Raw genomic sequence first — 21,452 nt, forward strand, 5'->3', positions numbered from 1 at the left:
TTTGTTGTATTTCATACTATCTGACCCGCCCAGTGTTGCCCTTGTTGCTTATGATGGCCAAGATTGTAATTTGTTAAAACCTCTACCATAATGTTAGAATGTGTTAGCATTGATACTCAATTCCAGCAATGAAATCAGGTGTGGTGTGGTTGTATGAAACACACCGCTCCTGAGTTGATAGCTTGTGTGTGTTGATGAATTCCACATCCAATCCTGAGATTTACCACCTATGATGTATTTTTTTGTGTGTTTTTGTGTTGTACTGTTTTTGTGGGTGTGTGTACTGTGTGTGGTGTGTTGTGTGTATCTGCCCAATGTGTAAGTGTGTGAGGTGCACTATGGGCCTTATTCTAGTTCACTCTTTCTGACAAAATCCTTCTTAGATGGACAAAACCATGTGCACTGCAGGGGGGCAGATGTAACATGCAGGGCAGCCGAGAGGAATGCCGGGCCCCGGTAAAATTTTGGGGGTGTGGCCTAAGTGTGTTGTTGGAACCTCCCACACTTAGGCCACGCCCCCAAAATGTTTAGAGGAGGGTGAAAGAAAACTCTAAAACCTGTAATCTCAGAAGCAGCACACACCTACAGCATGTGCTGTGCTGACAGCAGGCTCAGCATGACCTCTCACGCTGTCAGTGAGACACTCATGCTGAGCCTGCTGTCAGCACAGCACATGCTGTAGAAGTGTGTGCTACTGTTGCTACCCGGGAGGGATGGAGGGGGAAGGGAGGGGTCAGACCAGGGCCCCTGCGGGGCCCCTTTAGCAAGTGTGGGCCCGGGTAATTAGTACCCGCTCCCCCCCTCTCTCGGCTCCCCTGGTAACATGTGCAGAGAGAATTAGATTTGGGTGAGTTATTTTGTTTCTGTGCAGGGAAAATACTGACTTCTTTATTTTTACACTGCAATATAGATCTCACTTTGAAGTAAAACCCCACCCAAATCTAATTCTCGCTGCACAAGTAACATCTGCCCCACCTGCAGTGCACATGGTTTTTGTATAACTAGTTAAAAGCCGGTCAAAATGACAGTTCTGCAATGTACTTTCTCCTTGAGCTGTGACCGTTTTATGTTCACTTTGAACTGTGACAGTTTTTCACCCACAAACTCTCCACCCCATCCCCAGTCCCTATCTGTTCCCATCTCCTATCTCTGTATTCACAGCTCCCTCTCTTTATATCCAACAAGTTTGAAACGGATCAGTGCCCCTAGAAAAATTGCTTTGACTTTCTGTTATTACATCTTTTAGCACACAAAGGAGTCATTTGGTCTGTTGAGTGGCCTCTAGTGGTCAGTGGCAGTACTTTACCTTATAGAGGTGAGGAGTAGTTAGCCTTTTATATATATAGATTATAAAAAAAAATAAAGCTGTATGATTGGTCATTTGCTTTTCTTTACATCTGTATTACTGTGATACCAGCACAAGGTACTCACGCATTTTGCTTCTCATTCCTACATATGTAATCCCATTGTACTAGTAGCCAGGATGTATCTCATTGGCTCAAGCTGTGTACAGACAGTGCGATTTGGGCAATCGATTTTGACTATGTAGCAAGTTAGTGCAAATTACACCGTGTTTTTCCACATTTGATCCCGATGCGCAGCACTGGAATTGAAAGTAGAAATAGACGGTACTTGTTTCCTAGCAGGGCGCCCACTAAGCAAATTGTTTAGTGGGTGATTCTGCGTAGGGAAATCGCATAGCAGGGACCATTTTAGTGCCGTGCGATGCGATGCAATTTTTTCATGGATTTGAATTTATGTAGTGTGGCGAGTGCAGCGAGCCACCGAGCCCGAAGCGTGGCGAGTGGACGCAGATTATTTATGTATCTGTACACATTACATCAGCCCCACCTGCAGCGCATATGGATTTGTCCATTAGAGAGTGATTGTGCCTCTGCTAGTGAACTGTAACCCCCTAAGTCTCTTTGATCCAGAGTGCTTCCTTAGAGGTCTCTGTAAGAGCCATGTATTCGGCCTCTGTTGTAGAAATGGCCACTGTTGGCAGTTTTCTACTTGCCCAGCTAACAGCTGCTCCAGCCAGTGCAAATAAATAGCCAGTATGAGAACGCAGATCGTCCTCATCCACTTCCCAGTTGGCGTCACAGAAGACTTTCAAACTGGAGTGACTTGATCTTGTACATTTCAATTTTAAAGAACTTGTACCCTTTAGGTATCTAAAGATTCTTTTTACTCCAATCCAGTGCTGTCTTCCAGGGTTTATTGCAAATTGGCTCAACTGACTCACTGCATGTGTGATGTCAGGTGAGTCCCAATGCTTGCATACATCAAGCTTCCTACTGCATTTCGATAAGGAACATCTTGCATTTCCTCTATCTCTTCTTGTGTAGTTGGTGACATGGTCTTGACCATCTTGATGCCATTAGTAAGTCATCTACATAGACAGCTGAATAGTTTTCTTCAAGATCTTCAAGAGCCTTGTGATACAAGCAGTGATCAGAGTCTGGCCTAACAAAGTTCAACTCTAGTAGTGCTGTATCCAACTTTTCATACCAGCAACGACCACTTTGCTTAAGGTCGTACAGTGACTTCTTTAGAAGACATACTTTTCCTGTTTGGAATGAACTTTCGTCGTAGTGATCTGGTGGTTCCATATAGATTTCTTCTGCTAGTTCTCTGTTCAAGAATGCCAAGTCAAAGTCTAATTGGTTTAGCAGTAAGTTGTGTAACGGGGATGCAGTTATAATCCCGGCGGTCGGAATCCCGGTGTTCAAAATCTCGACTCTGGAATCCGAACCGCCGAAATCCCGACACTTTCTTCCTCCATGGGTGTCCACGACACCCATAGAGGGAGAATAAATTAGTGTGCCGAGCATAGCGAGACACCGGGCCTGCTGCGCGGTGAGCGCAGTGAGCCCGCAAGGGGGGGGATTTTGAACGCCAAGGATTTCGACCGCCGGGATTTCGTATCAAACCCGTGTAATGTGGTAACTGCAATCGCTAATCTTAGAGTGCTATATCTTGCAATTGGTGAGTAAATCTCACCGTAGTCAATCCTGGATCTCTGAGTGTATCCTTTCACAACAAGTGGGGCTTTGTAGCATGTGACCTTTCCGTCTGTATTTAACTTCTTGCAGAAGACCCACTTGTTCTAGACCTGGGGTAGCCAACTCCAGTCCTCGAGAGCTACCAGCAGTTAATGTTTTCCAGGTCTCCTCATAGAATCACAAGTGAAGAAATTAGCTCCACCTGTGGATCTTTTAAAATTAGTCAGTCAGTAATGAGCGCACCTGTGTACCTGTGGGGTAAGCTTGAAAATGTAAACTGTTGGTAGCTCTCGAGGACTGGAGTTGGCTACCACTGTTCTAGACTGTCTTACGGTGGCCTGGCCTATGTACGATAGTCCATGTATTATTCTCCTTTAGAGCTGATAGCTCTTTGTCGATTGCAGATTTTCATTCCATCCAATCACTGCACACTTTCGCTTCCTGGATGCTCTGGGGCTCACTGAAAGCAAGGTTTGCCTACTCTTGGCTATATCTCTTTGCAGTACGCCCTTGTTGCTTCTTGTAAAAACTCTGCTTCTTGGTCTTTCTCATTCTCCTTCTCAGGCACGCTTTCTGTTGCGCACACACATCTACCAGGGCTTCGTTCTCTTGCTCTACAGCTTTTGTGGGTGGTACTGCATCTTGGAATATCACATCTCCGGATTTCAAGAGACGTCTGTTCTCTTCATCCCAGAGTCTGTACCCTTTGCTCTCCTCCGAATAGCCTAGCATTTTGCACTGTTTGGATTTTGGATCTAGTTTCTTCCTCTTTTACTTTGGTACATGCACATAAGCTCTGCTTCCAAAGACGCATAGGTTACTGACGTCTGGCTTCTTCCAGGATCAGGCCTCTTGGGGGGGTTTTCCCCTTTATGGCCACCATGGGTGTTCTGTTCTTTAGGTACAGTACACTGCAGTGGATACTGCTTCTGCCCAAAAACTCTTCTTCAGACCGGTGTCATTTACCATCGCTCGTGCTCTTTTGATGATTGTTCGGTTCACCCTCTCACTCACACTGTTTTGTTCCGGTGTGTAGGCCATCGTCAACTGGTGCTTTATGCCCTGTTTTCTGAGGAACGCAGTTAGTGCCTCATTCTTGTACTCTCCCCCATTGTCAGACCTCAGGGCCTTTAGCTTTAAGCCCGTCTGAGTTTCCACTAGTTTCTTGTACTCCACAATTTTCTTGATCACTTCACTTTTCCTCTTGATGAAGTATATGTGAGTCATCCTTGTGGTGTCATCAATTAGAGCCATGAAGTACTTGTAACTGCTAATTGACTCCTCTTCCATTGGTCCGCACACATCCATGTGCACTAGAGCTAGTGGTGATTCCGCTCTACTTGCTGACTTGGGGAATGGATTGTGGGTTTGCTTGCCTTTTATGCAACTCTTGCACACAGGTCTTTCAACATTGTTCACTGTGATCCCTGTTACCATTCAGTCTGCTCATTTCTGGACGTTGTCTTATCCTAAGTGTCCCAAACATCTGTGGCACAGTTCCATTGTGTTGCTATCATCAGAAGCTGCCAAGGCTGTGCTTTCCTCTGTGTCCAGGACATATAGCTGGTTGAATAGGGTTGCTGAAGCAATTATGATCCCTCTTTTATTATGCACCATACACCTTCCCTTTGCAAATTAGATTCGTAACCTTTGGTCTTGACTAAGCTGATCGCAATGAGGTTGCTTCCTAATTCCGGCATGTACAAGACATCTTAGATATCCATAACGACTGTCTGTTCCTCAATTCTTAGTCTTACTGTGATTGTCCCAACTTGTGAAGCAGTAAGGACCTTGTCTCCGATCCCTGTAACTGTTGTGGGTACACACAATGTTAAAGAATTGAACCAGTGTTTGTTGCAGCTGAAGTGTCTAGTGGCTCCCGAGTCCACGTACCAGCAATCTTTTTGTGCTGGTCTGCTAACTTCAATGCTGACTCGTTTTTCTTGTTGTGTCACTTCTGCGTACCATAAGTGTTCTTCATCCTGCATTCTGAAGCTGTGTGTCCAATTTTGTGACATACGAAACACTTGAATTTGTACTTCTTGGGTTTTGCACCCTTTGCTTCTAAGGCAAAACACTCAGCCATGGTGTTGACGGGAAATCTCTCGTGTTATGCATTTCGTTAACTCTCGTACAAAGAAAAGAGTATGACTGCGCGCTTGGAAGACTACTTTAAGCCAGATCTAGATGAATTCCTCTTAAAGCTGCAGTGAACTGTGGCTACCACCCCACAAAGAAGAAAAACAAGATAAAACAAAAGACACTGCGCTATAATGGAATTATTTTAATAAAAAAATATATATATAGTAAAATATTGACACTTTTATGAAAAATTTAGTAAAAATGTGTCATCTTCATCTTTACAACATATATCAACAATTATAAAAATGGAGATAAAAATAAGAATAAAAGTAAATAACAGAAAGAACACATGCACATGAATGGTTTGTTAAATATGTGACCAATTTGTAGCAAGAACAATATATAGAACAATATATAGTAGCATGCATCTGATGGTGTTCTGCAAGATGGTATGCGCATTAATCATGAAAAGAGAGTTCTTTATAAAGGCAAATGTAGATGGTTAGTTCTGCCAAACAAGTGAAGCTTCTGATATTTGTGAAGGTTGATTATAGGTTTGCGAAGTCAAGCTGTTTAAGGTGATAGTTTTTCTTGTCCACCAAAGAGAAATGGCAGATAGCTGTAGATGAATCACAGGCAAAAAGGCTCCTGACTCCCGGTTGTAGGTTACACTCCTTTACCATATCTGGGTCCGCCACAGTCAGCACATCCAGCAGGAACAGATCTGGTACCAGAAAAGTGTTGACTTAAGCGTTTCACCACCTTTAATCAAATCAGCTGCTTCCTCAGAGACAGTATAACATATACACAGTTGTCCTGTGCCCCAATGATCTGATGGGCCCAAAGCCAACCCCCAGCTCAGACACCCAGCACCCCTGTTGCTTGGGCTCCCTGCCGCTCAGCCATCTGGCATTCCAACACTTAGACTTTGGTTTTGCTGCCGCTTAGACTCGAGACCTCCTTCCACTCAGACACCCAGCTTCACCACCAACCAGGCGCCCAGAACCCAACTGCTCAGACCCAAGCCAATTAGACGTCTGGTCACCAGTGAAGTGAGCCCCGAGCACTGATGGGCACAGCCGTTATATGGCACGTCTTTCAACACTATTCCCACCCTCCCTCCATGCACTAATACTCCAACCCTCCACCCCTGTTCCGCTTCACTACTCCAACCCACCATATCTGCTCAGCACCACAAAATCCACCCTCCCTCCCTTCTCCACACCACTAATCCCACCCTTCATATCTGCTCACACCACTACTCCCATCCACCCTTTCTGCTCTGTACCACAACTCCCTCCCTCCCTATCTGCGCCATACCACTACTCCCATCCTCCTGCCCTGCTCTGCAGTACTACTCCCTCCCTGCTCCACACCACTACCGGGCTTGATGGGGAGGAGGGCCCGCCAAGATATGCGTGTATGTGGCCACAAGAATTCTGTTGCCGGTCCTGCATTGTGGATGCCATGCTGCCTTCAGTACCTATTCTCACACGGGATCCAAATAGATAAGAGTCACTTTACTAACATAGGGGGAGATGTATCCATCCTAAAGGGAGGAAAAGAGGTCATGTAGAAAGGTTGCCCATAGCAACCAAGCAGCTTCTAGCTAGCATGTATTGCGTACATTTTATAAAATGATAGATGCTAACTGGTTGCTATGGACTTCTCCACTCTTTAGAAGGATTGATATATCTCCCCCACAGTTTAAATAATGGTCTGAGGATATGTGTGAGGCGACACTGGACTGCACGCATCTGAGGATATACAGTAAGTATGAGGCGACACTGGACTGCAAGCATCTGAGGATATAAATGTGAGGCGACACTGGACCGCACCCATCTGAGGATATAAGTATGAGGCGACACTGGACTGCACGCATCTGAGGATATAAGTGTGAGGCGACACTGGACTGCACGCATCTGAGAATATAAGTGTGAGGCGACACTAGACTGCACGCATCTCAGGATATAAGTGTTTGGCGACACTGGTCTGCACGCATCTGAGGATATAAATGTGAGGCGACACTGGACTGCACGCATCCGAGGATATAAATGTGAGGCGACACCGGACTGCACGCATCTCAGGATATAAGTGTGTGGCGACACTGGTCTGCACGCATCTGAGGATATAAATGTGAGGCGACACTGGACTGCACGCATCTGAGGATATAAATGTGAGGCGACACTGGACTGCAGGCATCTGAGGATATAAGTGTGAGGCGACACTGGACTGCAGGCATCTGAGGATATAAATGTGAGGCGACACTGGACCGCACGCATCTAAGGATATGTGTGAGGCGACACTGGACTGCACGCATCTGAGGATATAATTGTGAGGCGACACTGGACCGCACGCATCTGAGGATATAAGGGTGAGGCGACACTGGTCCGCACGCATCTGAGGATATAAGTATGAGGCGACAATGGTCTGCATGCATCTGAGGATATAAGTGTTAGGCGACACTGGACCGCACGCATCTGAGGATATAAATATGAGGCGACACTGGACCCCACACATCTGAGGATATCAGGATATAAATGTGAGGCGACACGGGACTGCACGCATCTGAGGATATAAATGTGAGGCAACACTGGACTGCATGCATCCGAGGATATAAGTGTGAGGCGACACTGGACTGCACGCATCTGAGGATATAAGGGTGAGGCGACACTGGACTGCACGCATCTGAGGATATAAATGTGAGGCGACACTGGACTGCACGCATCCGAGGATATAAGTGTGAGGCGACACTGGACTGCACGCATCTGAGGATATAAGGGTGAGGCGACACTGGACTGCACGCATCGAGGATATCAGTGTGAGGCGACACTGGACTGCACGCATCTGAGGATATAAATGTGAGGCGACACTGGACTGCCCGCATCGAGGATATCAGTGTGAGGCGACACTGGACTGCACGCATCTAAAGGATATAAGTGTGAGGCGACACTGGACTGCACACATCTAAAGGATATAAGTGTGAGGCGACACTGGACTGCACGCATCTGAGGATATAAGTGTGAGGCGACACTGGACTGCACGCATCCGAGGATATAAGTGTGAGGCGACACTGGACCGCACGCATCTGAGGATATAAATGTGAGGCGACACTGGACCGCCCGCATCGAGGATATCAGTGTGAGGCGACACTGGACTGCACGCATCTAAAGGATATAAGTGTGAGGCGACACTGGACTGCACGCATCTGAGGATATAAGGGTGAGGCGACACTGGACTGCACGCATCGAGGATAGAAGTGTGAGGCGACACTGGACTGCACGCATCTAAAGGATATAAGTGTGAGGCGACACTGGACTGCACGCATCTGAGGATATAAGTGTGAGGCGACACTGGACTGCACGCATCGAGGATAGAAGTGTGAGGCGACACTGGACTGCACGCATCTAAAGGATATAAGTGTGAGGCGACACTGGACCGCACGCATCTGAGGATATAAGTGTGAGGCGACACTGGACTGCACGCATCCGAGGATATAAGTGTGAGGCGACACTGGACTGCACGCATCTGAGGATATAAGGGTGAGGCGACACTGGACTGCACGAATCGAGGATAGAAGTGTGAGGCGACACTGGACTGCACGAATCTAAAGGATATAAGGGTGAGGCAACACTGGACTGCACGAATCTGAGGATGCAGGGGCGCTTTAAGAGAGCAGGGTACTTTTATCAATGAAGGCAGGAAAAATCATCCGATGGTGAGTGACCATCGAATGATTTTTCCTCCGTGCAGCCGCATGTGAGCGGATGTGTAACCGGCCTTCACCGCATCTTCCTACCCCAATGGTAAAATCCTGAGTGCACATGTGTACAAAAAGGGGCTACAATGGCACAATTTGCTAATGTGATGGGCCATCATCAACTACCCCATCACTGCTTAAACTGTGGTCACAGATCTCTGGAAATTGCTTAGCAGCAACATTTTAAAATCTTTTGTCTGGTTTAAAAAAGGGGCAGGCTACTTGACGGGTGGGTGGGGTTTCTGACAGAGGGGGTGTGGCCTATCAGAATGACCCCAATTTTGGGGGGCATGCCCGGCATTCCCCTAGCAACTGGGTGGCCCCTGGCTCTCTCCCTGTCCTGAAGAGATGCCGTGCACAGGTGCACAGCATCTCTTCAGTGATTAGCGGTGATCTCCAGCTCCCCCCAACTGCCCGCCCAACCGTGGGCATTGCTAGCTGTTGGAGGGACAGCTGGACAGTCTGCAGATAGCGACACTGTCCTGCTGTAATCCGGACATTTGGGAGGTATGTAGTAGTGATTTTCGGAGATCAGCCCTGTGATACAGAACAGGTCAGGCAGGGCTATTTTTCTGCAGGCTCCAGCAGGAACTGTGGCCCTTATTCTAGTTCACTCATTCTGACAAAATATTTCGGTACTTGTTTCCTATCTGGGCACCCACTAAGTTAATTGCGCACCATGCTATTCTCCGTATAAAAATCGGATCGCATCGCATCGGATACCACAAATACACATACACGATATTGAACGATGCGATGCGATCCGATTCGATTTCCCATAGGAAACAATGTTAAATGGATCAATTTACCCAAATCAGCATAGGGAAGAATGGTAAATGGGCCAGAAACCCCAAAAAAACCCACAGAGCAGTGGAATGTCCCCCCAAAAGTAGTTGACGCCACCCCGCCATCAACGTGAACCCGAAGCGTGGCGAGCGCAGCGAGCCCACGAGGGGCGGCGGTACACGTCCTCCGACCTTTTCATGCCCTACTATCCACTAGGGCGTGGAGTGAGAATAGAATAGTGTGGCGAGCGCAGCGAGCCACCGAGCCCGAAGCGTGGCGAGCGCAGCGAGCCCCGCGAGGGGACGCGGATACCTTCACAGGTAAACGCGTCCCTTCGCGGGCTTCCCAGGTGTCTGCGTCGCCATGGACACCTGGGAAGCCCGCGAAGGGATGCGTTTACCTGTTAAGGTATCCGCGTCCGCTCGCCACACTATTCTATTCTCACTCCACGCCCTAGTGGATAGTAGGGCATGAAAAGGTCGGAGGACGCGTACCGCCACCCCTCGCGGGCTCGCTGCGCTCGCCACGCTTCGGGTTCACGTTGATGGCGGGGTGGCGTCAACTACTTTTGGGGGGACAGTTCAATGTTCAGGGGTGTTTTTGGCCCATTTACTATTGTTCCTATGATAATTTGGCTAAATTGAGCCATTTCACATTGTTACCTATGGGGAATCGGATCGCATCGCATCGTATACCATCGTACATCATCGAGTACCGAATCCGATGCGATGCGATCCGATTTCATTACGGTGCCGTACGTAGAAAACCTGGGCGCCCAGATAGGAAACAAGTACCAATATTTCTTAGATGGACAAAACCATGTGCACTGCAGGTGAGGCAGGTGTTACTTGTGCAGAGATAATTAGATTTGGGTGGGGTTTTACACCTGCCTCACCTGCACTGCACATGGTTTTGTCCATCTAAGAAATATTTTGTCAGGAAGAGTGAACTAGAATAAGGGCCACAGTTCCTGCTGGAGCCTGCAGAAAAATAGCCCTGAGGGCAGGGAAGTGTAAGCAAACACCTACATTACTATCACAGCTTCCCCTGTGGGAAGGGGAGGCTCATTGTTGTACTTTGTGTTATAGGAAGCAGTGTGAGGCCCTGAGCAGGAGTCACTGTGGCCCTTATTCTGATTGACGCGGACTTTACCGCATACTTTCGGATCGCGTCTTTACGCCGTCTGCGCATGCGTGGAGAACGCAACGCGCATGTGCCAGGCCTTGACTCCGTACCAGTTCGGCCAAATCCCGTCCCAAACTGTTCCCCGCAATCAGTCGGGAAATATGGGCGTATTATGGGCGTCATGCGGAATGACACATGGGCGTAGTTTCAAAGTGGGCAAAACGGGGCGGAAACATGGGCGGACACGGGGGAGTACACTTATGTTGGGGGGCGTACATTCGGATACCACTCCGAATGCACGCGATCAAAAAGGGAAGAAATGTGCGGTGTCCACAAGTGTACTATTGCTTTGCGGACACCACTCGTTCATGCGGTAGGCGAACGTACGCCTAATGACTACAAGCATTAACACCTGAACCCAATAGAATCGACTCCTTTACTCATTACTCACTAATAGGACGCTTGTCAGTGCTTTAATTGAAACCATTGCTGCTTCAATTGCTGTAAGGGTTAATGTGTGCAATGCATGTGTTAGGCATGCTTGTAAGGATATATTGGCATCTAATTGATTCCAATTCAAAATAAGCAGTTTTTTATGAGGATAGGTAATTGAATAAGTGGGTCATGTGATGTATTGCAGAAGATACTTAATAGTGGGTTGTTTGGCGTAAATACTCCGCTTACGGGCGGTAGCACCGCTTGGCTCCCGGTCGGATGCGGTATTTCCGAGCATACTCTGTAATACTCTGTAATACCGTGCAGAATCGGAGTGTTTCTCCCGCACACGCATGGTTTGTATGTCGTCCGTAAACACGCCCTGTTCTTAAAGAGTGAGTCCGTCCGAATGCGGAGGACACGTGGGCGTTTCTACGGACGATGGCCGCATGCGGCAAAACACCGTGGCGTGCGGACCGCTCCGTAAGAATGCGGGAATATCCGCACAGATCTGAATAAGGGCCTGTATGAGAAACAGCTACCAGCCAGCATGGAGGTCAGCACTGCTCTGCTGCTTGGGATCATCCTCCTGGTAATACTATGGAGGAAACTGTCTCGGCCAAAGGGTTTCCCTCCCGGTCCCCCAGCACTGCCCATAGTGGGCAACATTCTGCAGATGGACTTCTCCAATCCCCTAAAGAACATAAGGGAGGTGAGTACAGAGTCTGCCTAACTGTAAGTAACTATCTGTATGTAATAACCCTGGTTATTTGTGCAATGTGAAAGGGGTATAAGTAGCATAAAGGGCAGTACGGATGGTGTAATGGTTAGCATTACTGCCTCACAGCGCTGAGGTCATGGGTTCGATCCCCACCATGGCTCTAACTGTGTGGAGTTTGTATATTCTCCCCGTACTTGCGTGGGTTTACTCCGGGCACTCCGGTTTCCTCCCACAATCCAAAAATATACTGGTAGGTTAATTGGCTTCCAACAAAAAAATTAACCCTATAATGTCTGTGTGTGCATGTACATGTGGTAGGGAATATAGATTGTAAGCTCCACTGGGGCAGGGACTGATGTGAATGTTCAACTATACTCTGTAAAGCGCTGCGGAATCTGTATGCGCTATATAAGAAACTGTTAATAAATAATAAATAATAATAATAATATATAGGTGCCGCAAGTCACCCAATGGTGAGTTAGTGCTCTGATGCTATATCCTATGACACTGGCAAGTGTGTATGTACCCAGGGTCCCTGCTGCCGCCAGTATCAGCAAGTGGATAGGGGGCTTTACTTGCTGGTAAGCGGCATGGACATTAACCGAAACACTGCCATGTTTTATTTTTGCGTTTCCTAAATTACCATCTGTCTCCGCCTCTGAGCTGAGGAAAGCTATGTATTACTCTTTGTTTTACTGTTTCTTTACCATGATCTTCATCATATACCTCTGCCCCCACTGTATGCAAAGCCTGTATGCTGTACCTTCGCTGGTTGCACACCCTGCCAGCAACAAGCTGGCAGGGTGTGCCAGCTTTGGAAGAAAAGTGCTACATAAATAAAAATATTATTACTGCTGCCTTTGAGCAGCATGATCAAGATGGCGCCGCTGATGGCTGCCTAGGAGCTGTGCAGCTCAGCCAAATATGTTCCCTGTGTGATAACTGTACTGTCTCTGCTTATATTGTTACCTACCTGGCTGTAGCAGTGACCAGTGGCGCCGCTGATGGCTGCCTAGGCGCTGTTCAGCTCGGCGGGTATGTGCTCCCTATGGGCGGGATGTATTAATATACATCGCCGCCCTTCGCGTAACAGCCGCCGAGATGTTGCCGCATATGTACTAACATATGCGGCTAGCATCGGGTTGCAGTGACGGAGACCCCCGCAATACCAGTGATGTGGTCTGCGGGGGTCTTCCTCACCTCCCGGTGGCTGCCAGCGTCCCCCTGCTTCTGCTCCTCCCCCCTAAAGCCGGATGTCCTCCCGGCTGTGATACCTGGGGGAGGAGGAGATCAAAGGAGGACGGGAGGGGGGGCGCGCGGGCGGCGAAAGAAGCCCATAGGCTTCTATAGTGTACCCTACAATGCGTTGACGGGGCGGCGGGGTTTTAATACATAGGAAAATGCGGTAAACCGGGTGTTTTACCGCATTTTCCCGTTAGTACATCCCGCCATATATGATAACAGTACTGTCTCTGCTTAATGTTACCTACCTGGCTGTTGCAGCGACCAGTAGCGCTGCTGATGGCTGCCTAGGCACTGTGCAGCTCGGCAGGCATGTGTTCCCCACATGTAGGGGGAAATTTACTAAAATGGATTCGTAGAAAAAAGGTGTATTCGTAGGCAGAAATACACCTTTTTTTTACGAATTTGTATTTTCGGGATTTACAATCCCAAAATTACAACAATTCGTATTCCTAAAGATGGAACATTCGTATTTGTATTTACAAATACGAATGTCTACACCATCGATAGGATACGACAGGAATCACCATTCAAAAGAATGGTGGTTCCTGATGTACTAAGCAGCCGTACTGATAATACGGCTGCTAAGTGGTGTAAAACACCCACGCAAATACGACAGGAAAATACACCTTGCTTTCCCTGTCGTATTTGCTTTAAGCCTGCACGGATCGGTCAGATCCGTGCAGGCTTCAGTGTAAAAAAATAGAAAAATTAAATAAATTAAAAAAAAAAAAATCGGCGTGGAGTCCCCCCACGGCCGAAACCAGCACCAGGCTGACGGAGCCTGGAGCCGGTAATTAAAAATCAGGGAACCCGACAAATAGGGGTTCCCCGATTTTTTAACAACCAGCCCCAGGCTCCTGCTCTGGGGCTGGTTCCCAAAATACGGGGGACAAAATGACTAGGGGTCCCCCGTATTTTAAGAACCAGCCCCAGGCAAAACCAGCCAGCAGGGTAATGCCACAGCCGGGGGGAGACTTTTTATACAAGTCCCCCCCGGCCAAAGCATTCATCCCTACCGACCAGTCAGCCTGGCCAGGGGCCCTGGGGGAGTGGGGACCCCCCCAATGAAGGGGTCCCCCACCTCCAGGACTTACCTGACCAGGCTGAAGCCTGGTTCTGTCCCCGATGCCCCTGGGCGGTAGGCATCGGGCTGATTCAAGTGTAAAAAAAAGATGAAACTATTGTTTTTTACTGTGGCACTACAAGTGCCAGCAAGCCTCACAAGCAAACTGGGACTTGGAGAACCACAAGTCCCAGCCTGCTGGGCATTAAAGGGCCCGCTGGCACTTGTAGTTCCACAGTTAAAAAAATAGTACAATAAACACACACTGACACAATGAAAATAAAAGTTTAATACATACATTACACACATACTGATACTTACCTTTCTTAATCCCGTAGGTAGCCCTCTGTCCTGGTGTCCGGTGTCCTGTGTCGTCCTCCAGGTCCATGTCGACGGTCTGTGTCGTCCTCCAGGTCCATGGCGGTGTCCGGGTCCGAAGAAATCCATGTTGGAGCTGTGGAAGGAAATCCTACTCACCTGGTCCTGTGCTGAAGAAGTCTTGTCTTGGTCCGCCGTAATCCAGGTAATCTTCATGCTGTCGCCGGTCCCCGCACTCTGCATCGCACTGAGGAGAGATGTTTCCTCCTCGGCGTCTGCACTAAGAATGAATTCTGGCCAATCAGGAGCCGGCTCCTGTTTGGCCGCTAGGCGGCTCCTGATTGGCCAGAATTCATTCTTAGTGCAGACGCCGAGGAGGAAACATCTCTCCTCAGTGCGATGCAGAGTGCGGGGACCGGCGACAGCATGAAGATTACCTGGATTATGCGGACCAAGACAAGACTTCTTCAGCACAGGACCAGGTGAGTAGGATTTCCTTCCACAGCTCCAACATGGATTTCTTCGGACCCGGACACCGCCATGGACCTGGAGGACGACACGGACCGTCGACATGGACCTGGAGGACGACACAGGACACCGGACACCAGGACAGAGGGCTACCTACGGGATCAAGAAAGGTAAGTATCAGTATGTGTGTAATGTATGTATTAAACTTTTATTTTCATTGTGTCAGTGTGTGTTTATTGTACTATTTTTTTAACTGTGGAACTACAAGTGCCAGCGGGCCCTTTAATGCCCAGCAGGCTGGGACTTGTGGTTCTCCAAGTCCCCGCTTGCTGGGGAGGCTTGCTGGCACTTGTAGTGCCACAGTAAAAAACAATAGTTTCATCTTTTTTTTTACACTTGAATCAGCCCGATGCCCACCGCCCAGGGGCATCGGGGACAGTACCAGGCTTCAGCCTGGTCAGGTAAGTCCTGGAGGGGGGGGACCCCTTCATTGGGGGGGTCCCCACTCCCCCAGGGCCCCTGGCCAGGCTGACTGGTCGGTAGGGATGAATGCTTTGGCCGGGGGGACTTGTATAAAAAGTCTCCCCCCGGCTGTGGCATTACCCTGCTGGCTGGTTTTGCCTGGGGCTGGTTCTTAAAATACGGGGGACCCCTAGTCATTTTGTCCCCCGTATTTTGGGAACCAGCCCCAGAGCTGGAGCCTGGGGCTGGTTGTTAAAAATCGGGGAACCCCTATTTGTCGGGTTCCCTGATTTTTAATTACCGGCTCCAGGCTCCGTCAGCCTGGTGCTGGTTTCGGCTGTGGGGGGGACCCCACGCCGATTTTTTTTTTTTTTTTTTAATTTATTTTTTTTTCTATTTTTTTTTAGACTCTGCAGCCTGCACGGATCTGACTGATCCGTGCAGACTGCTAGAAACATTCGTATTAGCGGCCGTATATATGTGCCGCTAATACGAATTGTTACACCATCGGAGGGTTACAAAGCAGTCGTATATGACTGCTTTGTAATTTCCCCTCCGGAACACGACTTTGCATACGACTAAAACAGTCGTATGCAGCCGTAGGGGAAATACCAATACGAAAAACTAGGTTTTTCATATTGGTAAATGTCCCCCGTAATGTCTTAATGTAATTAATTCCTAGTGTGCGCAAGCATACATGCAGGACCGGTGCTAGGGTGTCCGGCGCCCTCCTGCAAACCATAAATTTTGCGCCCTTTCACATTGCCATTGCAACGAGCTGCAGCCCGATTGTGGGAGTGTATGCAACATGCAATCCTATGGAGGATCTCGGGTGCATGTACATGTATGCATACACCATCTCAGTGCTGTGTCCGCAAAATGTTGCAGTCACTAAAGGTGCCCATACACGCTACGAGAATCGCATACGTTATGGGCTAGGCGCAGGTAGCAATGGGAAGGGGGCATATCCGGACAGGGCATGTCATCCAGGCATTCACAGACAGCGCTACATGCCTCAGCGCAAGTGTCCGTGAGGAAGAGGGGGCAGGTCACAGGAGGAGGACAGTGTGTGTGCGGTGCAGGGAGCTACTCAGCCTCTCCATACTGTGGCCCGCTGTCAGACAGTCACTGCGGGCGGTGTGCAGGCTGTGTGCACTCGTGGTGCAGAGAGCAGCTCTTTATACTGCCTCCCGCCCGCTGTCAGACAGGTGCTGCGGGCGGCATGCAGGAGGCAGTGACAGTGAGGGCTGAGGCAGCTTTAGCAGAGCAGGGAGGGAGACAGCGCCTTTTCAGCATGGCGCCTCCCTGCTTTGCAGGAGCTGCTGAGTGGGTAGCGCCGGCCCTGCATACATGGCCAATAAAGTTGATTCTATTCTATTCTTCTATTCTAGTTATACCACTCACACAGGAAAAGGGGCCGATTAAGTAAAAATCTTGTCTCCCTGAATATGACGAGCTGGATATGACGTACAGTATGATGAGCTGGATATGATGTATGACGAGCTGGAAATGACATATCACGAGCGGAATATGATGTATGGCGAGCTGGTTGTAGTCATATGTTATATCCAGCTTGTCATACGTCATATCCAGCTCATCATATATTATATACAGCTCGTCATATGTTATATCCAGCTTGTCATATGTTACATCCAGCTCGTCATATGTCATATCCAGCTCATCATACATCATATCCAGCTCGTCATATGTCATATTCAGGGAGCCGTCATTTTGACTTGAACGGTCCTCATAGAAAAGTGCTGTAAGGAGCATTAAACCTTTGTTTGGATCCCAGCACTGTGAGGGCGACATACTCACCATCTGGTAACGGTCACACGTGTAGCTCCTCTGCTGCGCCCCAACCCAGAATTATAGAGGCCTCTTAATAAATTTTTTTTTTTTTTTTACACATTGCAGGGACGTCTCCAATCCTATCCCTGCAGTAGCTTTTGCCACATTGCCCCAGTAATTCATTTCTTTCAGTACGATGAGCTGACATAAGAAACAAATCTGGGACTTTATTTGTTGTATTGATAAATACGCCCCTTAGATATGTATACATTGAAATATCTGTTCTGTGGAATTCTACCTTAAACTGGGTACACACGATGTGATTTTACCCAACTAACGATATTACGGTGACATTCGTTTTGAGTTTACTCACTGTATCCTTAACGGTGCGCACTCCCGCAGTTTGTTAACAATCCCCCTATCGTCTTAAACATGCAGTCAAATCTGACTATATCATGCATTATGGGGTGCTGGTGACATCACTGAATGATATCATTACCGATATTGTTCAGTATTTAAGTGCTAGATCGTTCACGATCGTTACCAACTTAGCAAAGTATACCTAGGGTGACCAACTTTCCATGTGGCCAACCCGGGACAGGGGGTCGCGGCTCGACAACCCCCCCTCCCCCTCACAGAGTGACTCACCCGGCCGCATATACAGGCAGGGGGCACACTCAGTAGCACACCGTCGCAGACGCAGAGCAGACTGACAGTCTCGCAGAGTCGACTCGCAGGCTCCAGCAGCCGTCGGGTCACCGCCTTCACCTTCCTCCTTCAGTCACGCCAGGGGCTCACCAGCACAGGCAGCAGCAGGTCATTAACGCGGTGCCGGCGCTGCGCTCCCAGTAATGCTGCCTGATCGCACCCGCCCTGGCTGGCTGCACAGCATTACTGGGAGAGTGGGAGGGGACACGGTCACGCGGCGGCCGAACTTTCCAATGATGGGGAGGCGGCGGCGCACACAGCGTAACAGCTTCTCCTCCCACACTCCAAGTCTAATGCTGTGCGGCCGGATAGAGCAGTGAGCTGCCCGGCACGTCACCAGGCAACAACACCAATAATTTAGTTAAAACGGGACTTTCTGCATCCCGGGATGGGTTTGGCCGGGACGCGGGATTTAGGAGGTCTAAATCAGGACAGTCCCGGGCAAACCGGGACGGTTGGTCACTCTAAGTATACCTGACACTACTGGAAAATGTTTGCAGTAACAGAGAACAGAGATGAGTAAGCTTGAATATAATCACTTATCTTGTAGGTGCAGCAAAAGACTGTCAGGACGAGTTACGTGGGTTATCAGTAGATAAGGCACACTTTTTCTTCAAACTAATTGGTTTTGACAGGTCCACGCCCCTTTTATACAGGTTGTCCACGCCCCCATTTATACAATTTGATATCAAACTTGATATGATCGTATCACGTTTGATATCAAAGTGGTATAAATAATATTAACCCCCGTATTAAAATATAATTGGTTTGAGGCTGTAACTTCATACACTGATATTGACTATGTGAAATAACACATATATAAAGCTCGCTTAATGTTATCTTAACCAGCTGGAAGAATTTCTAAACATAATGCTAAAAAAGTTGTTAGAAAAATATGGTATACAACAGATATATAATTCGTAGAAATGTAGATCTTGTTTTATATCAAATTTGATTTGTGTAGGATGTCGCGCAACGCCGATCATCAAAACAGCCGGCTGAAAGCCAGGTATTATAACGTATTAAAGCCGGGGAGTTTTTGCGGCTTTGATAAATATTATAAAGCTTTGAAAAATAAATTTAAAAGATCCGATGTGAGAAAAAGTAGATCTTGTTGTATACCATATTTTTCTAGGAATATGATATGCGTATCGGATATAAATCAACAAGGGCAATGTGATTTGGTATAGCTCATAGATCTTTCACAGTGAATAATACAGGCAGATCATTACCAACTATAATAACACTTACCTTAGAACGAGCCAAAAGCGCTACAACGATGTGGCTGACCAACCGTGTATCAAAAATAAATAAAATAAAAATAAAAAGTTATATTCCACACGATAACTTCCACAGCATCTAAGGACCTTCTTGCTTTTAAAATAAATGAAATATCCGCGTACATAACAAAGAGGTCTGGGTATACATATGTTATGCATTTAAAGATACAGGAGCTAAAAAGTTATATTCCACACGATAACTTCCACAGCATCTAAGGACCTTCTTGCTTTTAAAATAAATGAAATATCCGCGTACATAACAAAGAGGTCTGGGTATACATATGTTATGCATTTAAAGATACAGAGCCATTCAGTCTGGGCCTGACATGTTGTAGGCATTTAAATTTAAAGACACACAGCGTGAGAAGTATAGTGTTACTTTTAGAAAGACATCAGATATGACGGATGATTGTAATTTTCAAAAGTAATTTTAAACACCGGATTCCATAGTCTTTGAAGACGTTGACATTTATGTATGACGCAATTAGCGTAGACAGCACAGCAGGGCTGGTAACAATTATATTCATTAGAAAGCACATACCTCTGAAAAAAACATTTTCACACGGCTAACCGTTTAATTAGTTTAGACAGTACAAAGAAAGGCCATGAAATCTTTGCAACAGAGCATGAGTGGCATCTAGTGGTCATGTATTGCAGTTGCAAGCAAGTTCCAGACGGAGCTAGAGACTACAGAATTAACTTATATATATACTGTATTATATTTAACTGAACATTATCAATGCTGATAAATAAAGGATTTATATAAAGTATATATATATATATATATATATATATATATATAGCTATATACAGTATATATATATATATATATATATATATATACAGTATATATAAATATATATATGTGTAATGTGATGGTATCATTATATTATGTGATGAATAAAATATGGATAAAATGCTATATTATTTAAATCAGATATATATATATATATATATATATATATATATATCTCAATCAAATTACACAGGGGTGGTGGATAAGGTATATATTTTAAATTAAAAAGCATACACATGTATATATAGGTCTTATGTAGGCTGTTGATGTTGAAACATATCTGTCATTTATTTAATAATAAGGATAAGTATTTTATACATCACATTTTTGGTTTTATTTTATCAAGCACTATATTCTGAAAACAGCTGTGTTTTGGGTAATATTCTATATATTTGTTATGCCAGTCTTTAACTTTGGAACACAACTCATGAATATTCAAATGAAACAAATGCAACACAGATGTGCTAACTGGATGATGTGTATATATATGTTCTCCATGAGGAAACAGGCCACACATTTTGAAGGCAGAGAACTTGAAAACTTTTGTCCACACACTGTTCAGAGAATACTTGAAGATTTTGTTTCAGAAAGGAGGGGTGAGTCTATATTAATTTTCTAAATAAATATATATATATATATATACAATATTTCTAAATAGCATAGTTTTAATATTTTATAATATACATAGCAAGATGTTTTGTGGTCTGTACATTATACATATTGCTTTTAAAAATACAGTATATTGTGTTATTACAATTTACAGTTCGTTAATGTTAGTCATCGCAGATTACGGTATAATGGATGTGTAACGGCTGTATAAAGTGATTTTGTTATTATAGTGTAATTTTATAAGTTGGTTATCCACAATGCGGCCAGGTATGAGCAGGCTGCTGACTACACATGTGATATGGAGTAACAATATATATATGTATATACAATATTTCTAAATAGCATAGTTTTAATATTTTATAATATACATAGCAAGATGTTTTATTTAGTGGTAGGGTGGGGGGTGTTAGTCATCGCAGATTACGGTATAACGGATGTGTAACGGCTGTATAAAGTGATTTTGTTATTATAGTGTAATTTTATAAGCTGGTTATCCACAATGCGGCCAGGTATGAGCAGTCTGCTGACTACACATGTGATATGGAGTAACAATATATATATATATGTATATACAATATTTCTAAATAGCTTCATTTTAATATTGTATCATTGTATTATACATAATGATTTTAAATAATGCGCTAGTTATTACATTTTCATGTGTAAAGCAGCACGTTATGATGCCATGTATGGTTGTCTGCTGACTAAACTTGTGATATGGAGGGATTCTGCATTAGCATTGTTGGATCACCTGTAATTAATTTTTATTGATTGTTTCATAGATGAGTTTTTTTTTTT

The 21,452-nt window shown here is 46.1% G+C and overlaps 1 protein-coding gene across 1 annotated transcript in view; it reads left to right on the forward strand.

Moving 5' to 3' along the window:
* The first annotated feature begins 11,722 nt into the window (after positions 1 to 11,722).
* The window catches only part of LOC146045753 (cytochrome P450 2D6-like), a 47,995-nt gene continuing 38,265 nt past the window's right edge, over positions 11,723 to 21,452 (forward strand). Inside the window, exon 1 of the mRNA XM_083164799.1 lies at positions 11,723 to 11,905. The gene's annotated coding sequence lies outside the window, so the exon portion shown is untranslated. The remainder of the gene's footprint in view (positions 11,906 to 21,452) is intronic.

This window comes from Crinia signifera, chromosome 11 (assembly GCF_055691185.1).
Source record: "Crinia signifera chromosome 11, ASM5569118v1, whole genome shotgun sequence".
In the NCBI taxonomy this organism is placed as follows: Eukaryota; Metazoa; Chordata; class Amphibia; order Anura; family Myobatrachidae; genus Crinia; species Crinia signifera.